At 38.4% G+C, this 18847-nt stretch overlaps 1 protein-coding gene across 2 annotated transcripts in view; it reads left to right on the top strand.

Annotated features, from left to right (window-relative positions):
- PTPN14 (protein tyrosine phosphatase non-receptor type 14) overlaps positions 1–18847 on the top strand; it is a 110319-nt gene that overhangs the window by 19356 nt on the left and 72116 nt on the right. The gene's annotated exons all lie outside the window — the stretch shown is intronic.

The following is an 18847-nucleotide window of genomic DNA, read 5'->3' on the forward strand; positions in this document are numbered from 1 at the left end:
TTTCGCAGAAAAAAAAGGAAATCAAAGCATACACAAAACAATGTATGACAGATGGGTTAGTAGCGTTGGCAAGAGTTTGCCCTCAAGTATGAAGTATTTCTATACCTCTGACTCTCCCTTCTAATATGCTAGTGGAAGTTCATTTTGGTGGCCTGGTAATTCCTTTGCCAATGTTAGTTTTCTTGCCATTGGGATCACCACGCACTCTGTGGACTTGTGTATTAGACTTTTTGGTGCTAGAGAAGAGACTATTGAGGAGTAAATCAAGGAATGGAACTTTTTGGCTCTCAACTTTTTGTGCTTGGAGGCTGCTGAAAAAAATGAGCCTCCCTCATGCTTGGGATCAGGAGCTGGTTGAAATTCAAAATCGGATAACTGAGATGAGAAGGTGCACATAGCATGCCCAGCTCTAGTGCAGCTTTTCCAGCCAAAGGAACAGCTTTACAGAATTAGTGTATGCAAGGGAGAGGAAGTTTTTTCAATCTGTTTTCTTATACTTACACTTGTTTTCAAGGGGAGATAGTTCTTGGGGTCCTGCAGTATCCAAACTGAAACTTGCTTTCTTTCCACCTTCCTCCAGGGGAGCAGGAGAGAACTGAGCCCTGGTTTTGGAACATATTCACAGGTGGTGATCTCCAAACATGTTGTAACAATTCTGCTATAATTGGTCCTAATGCAAGAGGTCCATCCTCAGGTTTTTGAGTCTCTAGGGCTGGAAGAATGTTTTTTTGTTATTGTTGTTATTGATGATTGGGGTTTTTTTAGTAGGTGCAGTGGTTTCATCTTTCCATTGTATCTCATACAACTAGCACATTGTGGTTGTCTAAACATAGGCAAAATATACATACTTTAGAGGTGCTTTTAGCTCTTAAAGTAGATAGCTGCCATTTGTATTGAACCACCTGGCCCTTAAGTTTTTCCCACCTTTGGGATCTTACACTGGGATTTAAAAAAAAACAAAACAATTGCTTCAGAGGAGGATTGTCTGTCTGAAAAGCTCCAGAAATGCTTGCAGGACCTAATCAGAGTAAGAAATAAAGAAAATACTGGCGCTACATGATGTGTGGATTAGATTGGCGGGAAACTGGACCATAGTTAACTTCACTCATGTACTGAAAACACATTGAACCCCACACCCACGTTTTTGGTCTTAGTCTTTCAAGTTTTGTTGGCAAAGCTCTTCCTTTTATGAGTGGGAAAACAAGTCATACCCACAGCAGACACAGTTATGCTGGCAAAAAGCTCAGTATATTCTCTGCCAGTTGAATGAAATCCTCTGACATATGTATTTTATTCCATTTGAGGAAGAGCCTTTGCAACCTCTTCCCTGCTCCCTCATTTATTTTTTTCCCAGCCCAGCAGAAGGTGCTTTTCCTCTAGTGGGAACTGCAGAGATAACAATGCCTGGTGCAGTCCCTTTTAAGTGTTGGTAAGCCATTAAAAGCAGCTGCTGTCCTCTTCGACCTCAATTTCAGTAGGTAAAGAGAAAAATGCTATCAGAGGAGACAGAGAGATCACTTGGAGGCAGAAATTGCATGAGAAAAGTACTGTCAGGAGTGCCAAAGCATCTGACAAGGTTCCTTGGGACTGGCCAACCTTAGTGCACCATCTTCACTTTCTCAGTGACCTGGTTTTGCCTGGAGGCAGCAGTAAACCATCATTATCCTGGTGTGACAGGAAAAGTTCTTTGGCATCTAGGTCTCATCCCAAGGTTGTCAACTGACTGATGCAAGCTATCACCAAGTGGAAGCTATGGTTTTGGAGTGATTTTTAATTGTTTGTTTGTTTGTGTTGTTTTTCTAAGAAGGAAAAGTTGCAATTTTTTTTTTATTTTTATTTTTTTTTCACCACCAGCTGCTCATGGACGATAAGAAATTTCAGCAGCCAAAGCTTTAGATTTATTGCTGTGGCCAATTTCCTGTTATTTTTAATAGGATACGGCCCCTCCACTTCTAAACTCATGAGCTGTATCAAAGGGACTGTATCATGTTTCAAACCACTCTGTCAGGTCCCAAACACACCAACAAGGTTCTGGCTTCCCATGCCACCCTAGAGCTGGTTTAGGTATTTTTTGTCCATGTGTGCACCCTTGGATAAATTTCAACTCCATGTTATGGGGATTTTTAGGAACCTTTGTTGAAACTAGGACTTGAAAACAAGTCATATTGTTTGAAAAGAGGAATTTGTGTTGAGGTTTGCTCAGCACAGGGAGTGGGGAGCGAGGACTACCTGGTTGTCAGGGCACCTCTGGCTCAGCATGGGTCACTGCTTGGGTCGGAAATTAGAGAATTCCTGGCTGGCTGCTGTGAGAGAGATTCAGCCTCTTCACAGTGCCTGAGTGGCTGGAGCAGGGGGAGGAAGTCTGGCTGGTAAACTTTAGGCAGATAAAATTTGGGGTAAAAAACAAGTTTTCAAAAGAGGGAAATATGTTGTATATCACTGTTTTCTCTTGATTAATTTTATTTGGATTATTTTGGCTATTTTAATTCAAAAATATTTTGAATGTTGTAAGTAGTCTAAATATCCCAGTGTTCTCCTGTGTGATAAAAATAAGGGAAGAGAAAATTGAGTCAGGTACTAACAAAGAACCACAGAGGGAGTTAAAGGAGGAAGGTGAGTTGGTCTGTGTTTTAAAAGGACTTAGTAGGACTTTGAGAAGGGGGTGCTAGTGCAGCACAACTTGCTGGTTTTCTGCAATGCAATGGTAACTTGGAAAGCTAAATTTGTAACTGTAATTGTTCAGTGGCTATTTCTAGACTTTATAGTAAATTTCAAAACTGCCCTTTAAAAAATACATTGTTATTTTTTTTCCTGGCCTTTTGTTTTTTTTTGTTGGCCTTGGGTGGTTACTTTGTCCTTAGACCATCTACACAAAGTTTAGTATTAATGAACAATGAGGTTAATTTTAGTTATGTGTATTTTAATGTTTGTTTTTTTAACCAAGATAATTGAATTGCAAATTGGATTAAACAGGAGATGCATTTCTGGACAATATTTTATTGAATTTAAGGCCAGGGAGATGTATTTCTTAGGATTTAGCATTATCAATGCCTCAGTTTGAACAATGACTTTTTTGTTTTCATCTTTAGAAAGTCACAAGCCCTGTCATACTTTTGACATCATGATAATTCAATTATTTTTTCTTTCTCTGTCCTTCTGGATAATATTCTTTTACCTTCTGTTAATGATGTCATTAACAAACAAAACCAAGCATTTAAGATCAGTCCAAGACTGCAAATTTGATTTCTGATTAGTACAATCATGTGGGGAGTTTCTGTGAGCAAGAGCTGGGGAAAGAAAACAAATGTAATTTTTAAGCTCAGGTGACTTGGAAAGTTTAAATAGGATTCAGTATGCCTTGAGGACTGGTAAGCTTTTGTCCACTAGTTCTGGACCAAAAAATCTGAAATTCAAGGCAGGCTTCAATTCTGAAGGTGAGATAGCAATACTTGTTTTCATGGATCCTAGTTAACAGTATATTTAAAGAATGAAAGTGTTCTATAAATTGCATAATACAACCTGAAGGTATATCTTAATTAAAGTGCTTGCTCATAATTGAAACTAGCTAGCTAACTCAGTTGCTAATTAGACAGTTTATAATTCTGAGGAACACATTTTTCTGGAAACTAGTGAGTTTTACCTCAGAGATGGCTGTTACCTTTAGCAGATACCTAAGGTAAATACAGGGACTTTGCCATATCTTGGTTTTAACATGAATTTTACAGAAATGGCACTCCATTTGTAAGGAGACTCTGGCCTTTTGCTACAGAACCCATAACATCCAGGGGTTTTATCTGTTTTCTCTTTTTAAATGCTTTCCTTTGTTGTTTTGCCTCTTCATTAAAGCACACTGCTTCTCTTTGAGCATAAATATTTTTCTTAACATTTCTCTACATTTCACATACTGGCTTTTACTGTTTTGTAGTAGCAAGAACTATAGTATGTGATGAATATGTGCTTGCATGCAATAAAACTGTCTATCTCTCTATCTCTATCTACTTCAGATTATACGAAGAAGAATTGCCCAGTTGAATTTCTGAAGGATTCTGGCCAAATTCTGTAAGCCAAAACTACAACAACTTTGGAAAATAAAGTGTATAAGTTGCAAGCAGACATTAAAGTTGCTTTTATGGAGCCATCATAATGCCAGTCTCTGTGCTTGCTAACATGACACAGGGCTTGACAATGGCTGCAAAGGCTCTGAAAACATCAACCTTCCCAAAGTTTTTCCACTGGAGAATAAGTAATGTGTCAAACTGTCAGTAAGGTGTGATGGCTTTAACTGTAGTCTGTCCATTTCAGATGCAGAGCCCACAAAAGCTTTGTTTTCCTCATCGGCACTTGCCCAACCCAGTCCTTATACGTTTTCTGCATGTCTCATACTGTCATAGCTCCTTTCCGTAAGACTTGCAACAACTATTTCTTTCTTACCATTTTTCCCCTCTGGTGCTGGAGCAGGAGAATTGTTTGTCTTTCTAAAATTAGATATCCATGGATACATACAATATTTTTCTCCATTTAAACCTGGCAGTTTAAATTGAACATGGAAAAGTGTGTCCCACTACAGGAAGTCTGCATGTTGTATTCTTCGTTTGCAGGAGAATAAAATGTCATATGGGGTATTTCACTCTTAGTTCTGTAGAAGGAACACAATACTTATAAAATATTTATAATACTTATATAAAATACATTATAATACTTATAAAAACACATTTATACTGATACACTGGTCCATAGCCAGAGTCTTCCTCTGCTTTCATTGTGTGGTATACAGGGTACCACCCTGTGAAGGGAAGCCCTATACCCTATGTATGGCATACAGCTAAGGCACATTATTTTTATACCACTTGAGAGCTTTTATATAATTCCTGTCTTCTTTCTCCAGCTGAAAGAAATTGTTGTAACCTCCTCAGCTGTGTGGACCATTATTCAATTTAGGTGTTCTTGCTTCAACATCTCCCTTCTTTTCTCAAGATCACAGATAAACTTGTCTCATTCGCATCTTAAGATTCCACAGGTAGCTGTAGGAGTGGGAGAAAATGATGTAGTACATTATTATTTCTCTTGTCTGTGAAAGTAGTTAATTTTGTTTTCTAGAACCCCTTAAGATGCACAAAGAAAAGCAAGGTGAAAAACTGGGAGGCTATTTGATGTCTAGAGTTACAGGCAGGCTTGATTCCAGAATGCGATCATTCATCTTTCTGGCTTTCTGAAACTGCTGTAAAATTTGTGTACAGATGAGAAAAATGTGTAGTTCTCACATCTGTTAGGTACAAGATGATAGCAATATGAAAATGTCAACTTATTTTCATGGAATGGTATAGTAGCTCTCATCTGTTGTCTTCAGTAAATAATGCATGTTAAAGGATGAGCCTGACTCTTGAGAATGGATGGTGAGTAGTTATGTTGGACCTCTCTACTGAAGGAGATAAAACATAAATTAGGATTGGGGTGGTTCCTAGATTTCTTTTTGATCAGTAATATAAGACCCAGATTTTTGTGCATTTTTTATGTTTAAAACACAAGTTAGATGAGTTAGAGTTGCTTTTTACTGGCTCTCTGCAAAAAAATATAAATTATGAACTTTGATTGCAGTGGGAAATAATGCAGTCTGAATAGGCAAAGGAATTTAGAAGAATGGTCTTCTGAATTATGTATATTATATGAAATATAATGCCACTCACTGTTTTACTTCTTCAGAACACTTTTAAAACTTACATAAATTGGCCAACAACTGGAAAGTTTTTTTCCCTTTTCTATCTGCACTGAAAAAAAATGTTTTCTCTATGTTCTTTGCTTATCTTTGCCAATCTTTTATTTTTTTCTCCTTACTCTCTCTCCGCTTTATAACAAAGTGATGTTTTTCCCCCACATCTGCAAATTCAATTCTCACTCTAACTTAAACTAACTAAATAAAATTTGTGTCTGTTTTTTTTCCTAGTGTCAGGCTGAGTACTTTCATAAGTCATAGTAGTGAGGGGGTGCTATTTGAGTCTTTCTTATATAGTCCAGTGACCTGAAGAAGCTTCCAGAAATATGAACTTGGTCTTTTGGCTCTACTAGTTTATTTTTTGAATTTCTCTTGTGAAAACATCATAGTAGATTTGGTGCTGTCCTTGTCACTGTCAGAAGACATATATCTGACAGTACTTCCTACTGCCAGTTAAAATGTTTGGTTTACTGGAGTGTGTAGAAATTATACAAAGGATTTTGAAATTTGCTCATCATGAGTAGCAGGTTAACTTTTATTCAAAACTGCACTTTTTTTGCTTACTGTTTCCTGAAATCATAATGCTTATTCTTGGATATTTTGCAGCATTCATTTTCTAATTGAATTCTAGGCTTTATGATTCTAATAGCTTCATATTATTTTTGGCATGAACTGTAATATTAAGGGTCTGCTATCTTTTACTTTAACAAGTTTATATATCAAAGCTTAGGAAAAAGACTGAAAAAATCCAGCAGCTTCATTTGGGTTATATAATCAATGGTTGCCAATGAAAACTGATGTTATGAAATTCCATAAGGATATGTTCATATTCCATCAAATCTTCTTGGCTTGTGACTTAAGAGAAACATGAAGGTGTGCGAGTATTAATTAAGCACAGTTAATGTTTCTTGTTTCCAGGAATTTCATAAAAATAGCCACGTATAATAACAAATTAATTTTTCTTAGGAGGACAGCCAGAATTTGACATGCCAGTATATGACTTTGAACTTTAGCCCTACTGAAAAATAGAGGTTGTTTTGAAAACAGCCCTTCAGAGGGATTCTCCTATTTATGCTATGTGAATGCCTGTGTTATATTTAGGCACTGAAAATGCTTCTGGACTGAGTGTCCTGTATTCTGCAGTGGGGAGTGGCTGGAGAAGATATGAGCTGTTCTGTCTTTCGTAAGGATTCTTAAAACTCTTTTCCAGCTATCCTGTTCTCTCTTAGAGAGTCGTGGCCGAACTGTGCTGGCTCCAGTCATCCTCCCACAGGAGTAGGTTGTAAACCTCCTTATGCTCAAGTGCAGGCCAGTGGTTTGTACTGCAACCACAGCTTTTATTTAGCTGAAATGGAACACTTCATTTCTGTCACAATTGGGCTGGTTACCTTCCAAACCAGAGCAAGGCAACATCACCTCTTCACCATGTCTATCTACTGTGTGGCGGGCTTGATTTCATCTTTTTTTTATCTTCTTTAATAGATCCAGTATGAAGTTGGAAATGGAGAATTTAAGGTCTTGAGTCATTATAGTCTATCAATATAAAGAGGAAAGAGCAGAGCTGGTGCTATCTCTGAATCACACTTCACAGTGACAGACAATAAATTGCAGGAATGTCTCATTCTTACTCTGCATGATCAGTGTAATGGCTTTATCTGTCACTTCATCCTTGGCATCCATTCTGTAAATAATTACCTTGTGACCCTTTGGTCCTTAGTAACTCTTTCAAAAGCACAGCTAATCATTTTATGGAAAAGGCAGGCCAGCTAATTCTTGGCAGGCTTGACCCAGAACTTTGCTGCAAATGCAGAACAATCTGCAAATGGGAATGCTGAACTTTAGCAGCAATAAATAAATAGCTTGGGTGGAATTGCAGTGCTGTGGCCACTTGGTGGGGAGCATTTCCCTTTCCCTTCCCACTGACTCAGGTGTCTCATATGCAGTAGATGTTGCTGTGAGATAACATGGTTTGGTCCGCTCTTTTTCATCACACACAGCAACTTGCTAGTCCATGATTATAGGAATTTGTGTTAGAATGGACTTGTCTTTGTGGTAAATTGTTAAATTAAATGCACACTGGTGTCACATCTTTGCTGTTTCATTTCTGTTCAGCCTGTTGCCACTCTGCACAGGCTTTAGAAAGGATGAAGCTGGAGACTTGTCTCACTCCCACACTGTGTTGGTACAGTGTGTTTGATTTCCCAGATGTGGTGGCCACACTTAACAGCACTTCATAAGGCTTGAGTGTCTTCATAACTGCCAAGGACAGATTTTATTTACTTTTGGTAAAGACAATCACTACATCCACACAGCATTGCCTACTTTACAGCAGGACTAGGAATTAAGAAATTTAATTTCTTTTTTCTTCCAAGTGGATGGGAATATAAGGTTTCTTGCTATCCCTCTTGCAGTTTGTGGGCTTGCTGTGCTAAATCATTTAGCTCCTTTAAGATATGAGTGAAATCATAATGCCAGTCTCTGTGCTTGCTAACACAACACAGGGCTTGACAATGGCTGTGTGTAGTCCATGTCTACATTAAGCCACAGAGGAATGTGAATATCAGGCTTCAAGTCAGAGAAATTAAATGCTTCCAACTTGCTAACCAGAGACAGGATTACAGGGAGGGCTGGACCATATGGGCTTTCTCCACTTTTTATTTTTGTTTGTTGTTTCTTCTCTTGATTCTCTTTGTGTTAAACTGAGTTTAAGTCTTAAGGGATGCCTTCTCACCTTAGACTTCTGTGAGTCCAGTTGTGTGATAACAAATAAGATAACCTGATGCATACAGAGAAACTGTTTAATTGTTATTTATTTTACTCCACCTTCTTCTCTTTTGGTGTTTAGGTTTTGTACTTAGAAGAAAATAAACTTACACAACCTATATATAGTATTTTTCTTTGCCTGCAGAACTTCAATGGCCACTGCAGTGGATCCAGTGGATCAAAGGCCTATTTGTGCCACTTTGATATGAACACGCAGCAAATACACCTACCTGTGGTTGTATAGAAGGTGTTTTGATTTAGTGCAGGCTGTGCTTAGATCTAGGCTATTTTAATAAATTGTGCAATTTAAATTTAGACTAACCTTGCTGCTTGTCACTTGAAAACTAAAAGTCAGGCTAACTCCTGTGTTTCAAAGTGAAGTTGCTTGTAAAGAATTGCAAAACAAGAAAATGTTTATGTTCTGTTTTGATGGTTTTTGTCTCTCTCCATTCTAATAAACGAAGTCTTAATTTTAATATACAAAGTCTACTACAAGAGTTACAGAGGTCATGAGCTCACAAGTCAATTTTGACCTTTATTGCTCCAATTGTATGCTAAAATGTTAGCATAAAAATGGATTAATCTGAGAAAGAATAGAGATGATTTATTTTAAAGAGGAATTTCTTTTCAGCTCATGACAAAGTAAAACTTTCTGCAATGCGGTTTTTCACTCTGAAGTGTTTCAAAGCAACTACTTTCTCTAACAGGGGTGGTTAACAAGGATCAGGCTATAATCTCATTAAAAGCTGATAACCTCAGATATGATTCCAAATAAAGCTATCACCATATGTTAAAGGGTGAGTGTTTTATGCAGACTTATGGTGAAAGGTTGTAAAGTGATTGTCAAAGTACTGTTTGGAAAGGTGAAGAAAGAATGGCATGCCACAGCTTTTAGAATTTATCATGGTGGGTTTGTCTATAAAGCTGAAGCACGTATTTTGCACTCCAAAACTAATACAGATATACTAGCCTTCAGTGCAAAGCTGTTCTCTTGAGTAGAATTAATGACAAATAATATGTTAGAGAAAATAAGCAGCCAGTCTAAACAAATCTATTCTAGCACTGCTGCAGCTAAAAAAGGAAAATTTTACTTTTGTGCAATGAAAGAATATGGGGTTCCAGTTGGTACAATTTCTTCCTGTATCAATTTAATTAGCAACACTTTTTGGAATACTATGAAAGTAAACTCCTGATTTTTCTTTCAAGCTCATTTGAAACCTTTTGAAAAACAGTAGTGCTGAAGGATTAACGTTGATGTCTGATGGATAGTGTTTGAGGTGTTATAAACTATTAGAAAATAAAAAGACATTTGTTGTTCATAGTATCTCAGTTACTGTGTTCTGTCCAGCACTGTGATTCCCAGGTAATTGTTTTCAAATTGTGTTTATCAATATGATCTGCCAGAGAGATGAAGGAAGAATGTAGGGGGCTGCTCACAGAGAGGGGGTCTTTTGTAGCCTTGTAATTCTGAGACACTGGTCAAAGAAGTCAGCCACTTCAAAGAAGGTTCCCCCCTAGCCTCCCCCTCTTTAGCCATAAATCTTACTTCTAAGTATTTTGACTGTTTCAGTCTAGTGTTTAAGCCCACACAGTGGGCACTGGAAAATAATCCTTTAATACAGAAAGAAAAGTACCATTAGCTCATTTCCGGCAGCTATTCTGTATTTCAGATGAGGTGTTTTGCTGTCGAAACAAATGCAGTTATTCACAGGCTATGGCAGTGTGATTTACATCAAGGCCTATATTCAGTAAAGAATAGATTGGTTTTCTTCATGCATGTGCCCACAATATAATCCTCCTTTGATACAACTTGAAGGAATTTTTTCAGCATTTCGTAGCATTGATGTTTTAATGCATTAAGTAGTGGAGATGCTTTTTTCCTTGCAAATTTAAAAGTTCATGTTACAGTCTTGTGTGAAGTATCTACTTATGTAACTAAATATGCCTGGTTGTGGTTTGGGATTGACAGTGTGTATGCTTTTTAAACTTCATTTTTCTTTCTTTCTCCCTCTTCTCTTTTTTCTTCACCCTATCACGCTTGGCTCTCATTGCTTACCTTAGGCCACTTCTCCTCCGTTGCATTATCTCTGTTCATTACCTAATATGTGAATGCGACTAATTGAGCCTCTCCAGGAGAGTAGACCATTGTTTTAAACTTGAAGAAACTGAATAAAGTTTTGTTATTACTGCAAGTCTGCAGGCACAGGTCTTGCTTCACTTGGTACCAGTCCTGTTACTAACATCAGTGGGAGCATGACTAGATTTTGTTCCTGTAAGGAGAAGGGCAGGTTGGCAGTTCAGAATGGCCACCACATTGTTAACATTTGAGTTGTTGCAAATTCAGTGCTTCTTGTTGATCTTTCCCCTCTCTCCCAGTTGTACATATTAAGAAAATATTTTCTTTCCTGGTGGCAAAGGAATCAATATGTTGCAGCCTCCATATTTGATAAATAAATACCTTTCTGACTTTTGCAAGTGTTGGAGGTAATGTGATATATTTTGGAAATCTGCAGGACCAGGATTTCCCAGTTTCTGTTTATTTAAAATACTATACAATCTTCCATACATAGATAGATATATATATATTTAAAAAAATGAAGAAGAATTGAAGGTTCTACACTACTACCACACTAAGCAGAAATCATAAAAATACACTTGTATAAGCCATTTTAACATCAGAAGAAAGGCAGGAGCAGAAATATCACACCCTACTTAAATGCATAAAACCATATTTTACTGCAGTGGCACACCTTCCCAGCAGGATCTCAGTTAAGAGCAGCATCGTGTGAGTCCAGGTAGGCAGCTTCCAGTCTCCGACACCAGAGACATGTAATGAGCTGCAGACAGATCTTTCAGTCTCATGAGCTGTGTGGCTATTTGCTTCCTAATCTCCAAGTGCTCTCTTGTAACTGCTCCCCCAAAATCCCAGTACAGACGTGAAGCTACAGCCACCTCTTGAGGATAGATATCTTCTCATTAAAGCAGGACAGGTGATGTTTGAACTTTTGTGTCTTTTTTTAAAAAAATAAGTTTTTATTGCATTATTTAAAATTATACACCAACTGGCAGCAGTTTGTGCTAGGGGATGTTTAACTAGGGAGAATGCTCTGGGGCATATAACTTTACTCCCTATCTGATACTTGGATCTCTTGGAGCTATTGATTCTGCTCTTCACATTATCCTGTGTTCAGAGCTTGTTAGTTTTACTCATGTCTTCCTTTGTAACATGAGAGAATAATGAAACATGCTGTAAGAAGTTTTTCTGTGGTTTTTACTAAGAGTATCATTCATTGTTTTTATAATGTTTTTGCATGCCCATCAGTCACATTTGGCAGGAAATGTAACCCTTTAAAACTCACTGTAGCTCCAGAAAGTCGGAAGGAGTTGCAAACCTTTAGAAAGCTAGCTAACTGGGAGGGAAAGAAAGTAAATGGCACCAATACTATGTTGCTACTGATTGTAGCTAGTAGGGGTAAAATAAGGACAAAAGGTGAAGAATCCTGCCAAATATTCTCAGGCATTTTTAAGTCACTTGATTATAATGGATTTTAAATAGTTGACCCTTACAATAATGGTTAGGCTTTCCTGATCTTTGATTGCTAGGAAGAGTTCAGTTAAAATTTAGGCTGCAGGACCTTGTGCCTTTTCTGAAGGGGGTGGCACTTAGAGACCAGTTTTTGTACCAGGTCTAAAAGAAAGATATGCCAAGATACCAGAATGCTGGTCTTGGTCTTGCTTCTCCTCTTCTGAATGGCTTGTCCCATGTACAAAACATAACACATCAAGATGTTGTAATATTAAATCCTCTTATGCTGTATTTTGGAGTGGGGGAACAAAAAAAAAAAAAAAAAAAAAAAGGAGCGCTATTTGAATCAGCTGGTTATTTCAAATAAAGCAATTTTGATTCCAACATAGCTTTGTAATACACAAATAATGGGGTTGTTTTCTGGGGAGTTCCTTTGCTTGCTGAGACCAGGAACCCTCCTTGAGCCGTGATTTCACAAACTGCTCTCCTGACCTGACCAACTGCTGTCAATTAAGGCAAAATTGCTCTTATATTTCCTTCTCTGAGCTGTGTGGTTCTTTTTTTCCCTCTGCCAGATGAGCTACTCACTCTGAGCTCTGCTGTGGGCTATCTAAACTCACTAACCAAGCTGAAAAGGATCATGCTCTCTTACTAAGTTAGGGAGGTGAAGTGGCTAAAACAGGAGGAGGTTCCAGCAGATTTTCAGAGCTGGCACAAGACAAGTTGTAATGTGCTCTGGAATTAAGGGAGGGAGAAGAGATCAGGACCTCTCTCCATTCCTGGCAGAAGGGAGCTTTTAAATGAGATTGCCTCAGGTACAAAACTGCATCCTTGGACAGGTGCCAGCCAGGCTCTTGGCTGTGTCTAATTTGAGGTCTTGCAATAACATAGCCAAGGTGTGAGAGGGTTGTAAATGGTTAACTGCTGTACCCTGCAGACTTAAACCCTGCCATGACAGAGAGGTGGAGCTGCTGCAGACACCTGGCATGGACAGGCAGCATTTCCTCTTTGGAAGGGAAAAGTACTGGAGTCTGGCATTTTGATTTGGTAGGTTGCTTTTGTTTTATTTTTTATCTTTAGAACACGAAGGGGCAGTGGTAACTCCACCTTCGTTACTGATATGATGTGGACTAAAACTGATCACAATGGCAATGCAAGCGTCATGTGGATTTGTCACTTTATGCAGATATTATTCCTATTGAATGCTTAGACTACCTCAAAAAGAGCCCTCCATCAGTAGCTGCCTTAGAAAGACCATTGGGGTGGGTATTCTGGAGTGATAAGTAAGGAAATAATGGATAAGGTGCTAATTTGCAGTTTGGAAAGTTCACATCTTGTCTGTGATGGGAACTCTGTTGGTCACAGACTTACTAGAACCTATAGAAATACTTGTTACCTGTGGATCTTGTCACAGAAGAGGACTTAGCCGTTGCGTGACAGATTTGTACGCACAAAACCACATAGTTCTGTGGATACACAAAAAGGGCGTGTTTACACCAAAAGTGTGCTACTTTATCAGGGGAGAGAGGAGGGAATAACAAATGGTGCATGTACTAATCTCTACATGCTTCAGAATTATTGAGTATATACTCTCTTGGGTACTGCCACAAAGGAGCAGAAAGGGCAGAATTCTAACTGGCTTGAACTGAAGTTATTTTCACTTTATTTAAATCTCTTTAGATGTTTTATTTGGACTACTGAAACCAGAAGCTGACCAAGTTGGATACAGTGAAAACACACAATTTAGATCAAATAAGATCTGTTAAAAAAAAAAAAAAAAAGCAGTGGTGGATCTGATGGAGAAAGCAAGTTTTCCTGGAAAAGGGAAAGCTGTGATTGGATTGGGAAAGTAAAAGTGCTAACAGAGATGTTTTTTTGATGTTTGGCTGCTGTGTATTGTCTGATGACTCACAGTAGTAGTAACAGTAGCAGTTGTCTTCTGAGTTCAGCGTCCTGGAGAAGCCTTGGCATCTGTTTGTGCACATGGGTATGGGATCTCCAGATACTTACAGACTCTAAAAGTTTTGCATAGAATATTGGTTTTAAAAATTAAATGAAATTGTAATTTGACTCCTTTTCCAGAATGTAGAGGTGAGAGTGTTAATAGTTTTATTACTGTTTGGATTAGAGAAATATTTAAATTCCTGCCTGCAAGAATTTTTAAGGGGATTTAAATGCCTGAGGATGAGGCCTATGTCTCGCCAGGGACTGTATAAACAAGTGGTTGAAGACAGTGGCTGTGCAGCAGAAGACTTGTTATTATGTAAGGGTTTAAACCCCCTTTCATCTGTCCAGAGATGAATTTGACTCCTGAGAGTTTATCAGGCTTTATGGGACTTCTACCCTTAACTGGGTGGGATACAGACACCTTGTTAGGCACAGAAATGTTCCTTGCTATCCTCTAACTGCATGACACTCTTCCATGAGAGCACTCGAGGGAGAGAAAACTGTTTCACAGGGAGAGAGATCTCTTCCTCTAGACAACTCGGCTAGATAGAAATGGATTGTGTCAGACCTCGTCTCCCATGCACTGTTATTTTTACTCTTCCCTCAAACTGCAGGCCAGCACACCACTTGCAGCTGCTGTGCCATGCTGCGGTCTCTGCCCAGCCCAGGGTTACATACTTCAGTTAGGTGTGCTGCTGCTCCTGCAGTGCCAGGAATGCTGGAGGGCTGCCAGGCTCTGTTGGTAAATACAGGCTGCAGTTTGACATAATTGCTCTCTTCCTGGAGTTTCAGAAATTACGTACAAAAAGCAAACAAAGTGAAGGAAAGCGTTCTGCTTTAAGTGCATTTCAAATCAGATGATATTTATTCTTTTTTTATGGTCCTTTGAATGTAGTACTGTCTGTACCTGTTGTCTGGAATAGAGGAGAGAGTCACGTACTTGGAAATGTCCTGAGAGTTATACTTGCCTTAATTATTTATAAGCTTTTCTTCACTTCTGGCCTTTAAATAAATTTAAGAAAGCAGGAGAATGCACAGTGACTGGAGCAGTGCCCTTCACCTCACAAAACAGCTTCTGCCATATGGCCCCTTCCTCATGACACATCAATCAGCTCAGCCTCCCTTGGTCCTTGAATTGGTCCCTTCAGTTTGTCTTTTAAAAATTTTGCCAGCCCCAGCTGACTTTGGGAGAGCTAAGGAAGAATTTTTTGTATTTCCAGATTCTTTTGGTTTTAGGTTTGGAAAACGTGTAAAATGTTATTTCATTTACTTTTTGTGTAGTAGTGGTTTGACCTGGTTTCACTATAATGTCTCATAAAACAAAAAGCCAAGAAAATTACTGGTTTGGAAAAGCACAATTTTTTTTCTGCATCAGGTAATTTAAATTCATAGGGAGAGTTTCTATTTTATGCAGAAGCTAACAAAGTTTTCTTAAAAATCAGAAACAGTTTTATGCTGCATATCACAGTGTTAATCTGACCTAGTTCTTCATGCAGGATTGGCCAGTGAAGGACAGTTGCTAATATCACTAATAGGTAGTTAGCACTAATGGATTAGCCTTTTCCTCCCTAAACTATTATAGCTGTGTCATCTTGAAGATGTTTGTTTGGTCCCCAGCATTGTGCTTGCAAGATATCCCTGGTTGTATGAGTTATGCCTTTTTTCCCTCCTAACTTTTGGCATATGAGCAGCAGTATTCTGTGATTGAACACTGGGGGAACGGTACTTCTTGAAACCTCTTCTGTACAGAGAAGGATTTTTTTCAATGATCAAGGACAACTCCTCTCTGCCCTTTCAGGATGCAGTGGTGCTGTGGAGGAATCAAATATAGTTGGAGAGATGCATACCTCTGTGTCTGCTGCCTTTGCAAGGACAGTGTGCTGCTAAAGGCTTCTAGGCAAATAGAGATGTTTCTCGTTGGTCACAAGTAGAGAAAGAGATTGGTAAAAGTGTCTTGAGCTGAGCTGTACGTGGCTTTCTTTAAGCTTTTTGCTAGTGAGGCCTCTTAGGAGAACTTGTGTTGTGCTTGGCATGAGATTGTGGATTAAAGGTTTAGTTTAATTCTGTGTCAAATTTGAAATTTGTTTTCATTCTTTATTCTGTTTTTCCATTTTTGGTCTTCCCCATTCCACAGCCACTGACTTTTCCATATGGCTTTTTCAAGTAAATGCCATAAAAGTCTGATTCCAATGTCTGATAGCAAAGGAACTGTCTCATTGTTCAGTTTTTGCTTGGTCCGATGAAGTAGGGGTGTATTAAGTTTTATCAGGAATTCACAAAGATATTGTATCTCTTTGTCTTCATATTGATGAAACTGCATTTAGGATACTTTTTTTTTTTAGTAGCTGTTTTCTGGGAAATAGTAGAAGTATTTTAAGCTTTTGTGTGTGTTTTGTAGGCCTACAAAGTAGGTGCTTTAAACATAAGGAATTTCCACTTAGCAGAATGTTTAAATTCCAAAGCTTATGCTCTAAGAACCTTGTTTAATTCAGCATACATCTTAGAATGAGCTTAATTTGCAGAGAGCAATTGATACAAAAAAAAAAAAAAAAGACAGTAAGTACCCAAAGGAGCCCAGTGTAATTTCTATTTCAGAAAAGTAAATTCTTAATTGAAAATGTCAGTTTAAAAGATGTTGTGTATCCCTTTCACACCTGAAATACTCTTAATAGAAATCCTTTGTTAACATTAGAACATGTTCATAGTTAGCTGATAAGCTGTTTATAAGCTTGCATTAATTTCACTGCTTTGGTTTTGTTTCAAGTGGAAGTGTGAGTTTGAGGAGGGGAGTGTTGTGAATGCCTGCACAGTTGGGATGACTTTGTTAGGCACATTGCTTCTCTCAGGCAACTTTAAATGGGGAAAGGAGATCTGGTAATGGAATAATCCTTCATTTGGAAGACCAAAACATTTCTGTCTCTCTATGGCATCTTTTTTTCAATTATTTGCAAAATAACCATGAGTAAAAATTCATGCTCTTGATGCTTTTAAAATTCATGTTTCTTGATGCAAACATTGAAGAACCTAGTTTACCTTTAAGTGCCTGTAAGTGACTGGTCTTTGAGATCTTACTTAGAACCTTAGCAGAAAACCCAGTGAGAAGTTGGTCAGCCATCAGAATATGTGTAAACAGAAAACTCAGACACTTGCATTGATTTGAAAATTAATAGTTTTTACAGGCTGGGCCAATCTGAGCTGTTTCTAAGTCATTCCAGCCTTGTCATCCCATTTATTTCTTTAACTGGAAACTAGTTTAAGTGTGACCTTCCATGTGAGAGAGATGTCATTGGGCATTCATGTATATATTTAAGTTAAATGAAAAAGTAACCCAATCCGTATTACACAAAGTGCATCCATTAACACATTTGTGCATCTGCGCCTTGAGAAAATGGTGCTGGCTGATTGTCCTCAGCAGAATTAAGGGAAAACTCCTGTTCCTTTACTGCTTTTGAAAAGCAAGGGAAATACTGGGCTTGTTTACCTGAGTGTATGATACAACTTAGGGCAATTAATGCCCAATCCATGCTGACATTTCTGGTATACAGGAGCTGGTGGTTCATTCCAGAGCAGCGTGTTGATGCACACGCCTTCTGGGATGGCTTGTGCTGCTGTAGCTGTACCTGTTCAGCAAGGCCAAACACTTGGGTTTTTTAAACTAACATTGATTTCATCTTTAGGCTACTGCTAACTGTATAATTACTGTACAGAGAATGGTTCATGCTCTGCAAGGAAATGTGTGCAACTAACATTAATGAACAATAAAAGTCTTTATTTTGAAGTTGAATTGGCTAGCTAGAACTATCCATGTGTCCAGCTTGAAATAATCTGAAGCCAGAGGCTGAACAAAAATGTTGCTCTTGATAAGATGTAGCCCTCCACACCCTTCCCTCTCCGTAATTTCCTTTCATTCTTCCCACTTTTCAGATTCAGGCAGTAGTTTCAGATAGGTTGCTCAGCAAGGTACTTGGCAAGTAGTTGGCCAGGGGGTAGAGCAGTAGCCTGTCCTGCATGGTTTAGGTCTGTGGCCATTCTCCTGAGCAGTGTTGGACAAGCTGGTGAATGTTTGCTTCAATTCCTTTTCTGTGACTCTTGGGTAACACGTCTCTGCCTCAGAGTGTTGTGAGGATGAGTTTATATGTCTTTGATGGCTCCTGATGTTAGAGCATGCAAGGTGTAACTGCACTCTCATGCAATTATGTGAAAACAATACATTATGTCTGTTCCCATGAAAGCTAAAAATGGGAGATTAAACCACAGCAGCTAATTTGATAGGTTTGTTTGCATTTCAGTCAAGTTGCAGTGTTGCTTCTCAGTCTCTAGGTTTCTCTCTGGTGATGCTGGTAGACTACCAGTCTAGTCACCCACCCAACCAGTGGTTTTCTGTTTGTGTGGGGCTTTTTCTAAACTTGTTTTGTTTGTGTTGCTCTAACTCCCTAAGAAATGTCAAGTTATACTGGCTTTGGAAAGTACACTTTGTGTAAAAATGTGATAGTTATTTTTCTAGTGTGATGATAAAACACTGTAGTCAATCGGACAGCTTTTAATAATCTCCATAGCAACTAAATCAGTAAAAATCGGAAATAACTGATTCATGCAGTTCTGTGCCAAGGGATATGTGTGGGCAATGTACTCTCTATTTGAAATGTCACACTCAGCTGATGCATTCAAATGATGCGTACTCTGCTGGCAGTGCCTTCCCTTGCTTCTCTTAAGAAGTAAGGAAGTGGGATCTAGTTTTTCATTTGCAGTACTATTGGTTAAGAGAAAGACACTCTTAAATGCCACCATTAGTGTTCCTCTACTTTTTGCTCCAGAATATTCAAACAAAACCAGGAAGACCTGGTAGCAAGTAATTTGCTATTTGCTTCATTCCTCTCAGTACACGGAAAGTGGCATTTTAG

The sequence above is a fragment of the Parus major genome, chromosome 3 (genome assembly GCF_001522545.3).
Source record: "Parus major isolate Abel chromosome 3, Parus_major1.1, whole genome shotgun sequence".
Lineage (NCBI taxonomy): Eukaryota > Metazoa > Chordata > Aves > Passeriformes > Paridae > Parus > Parus major.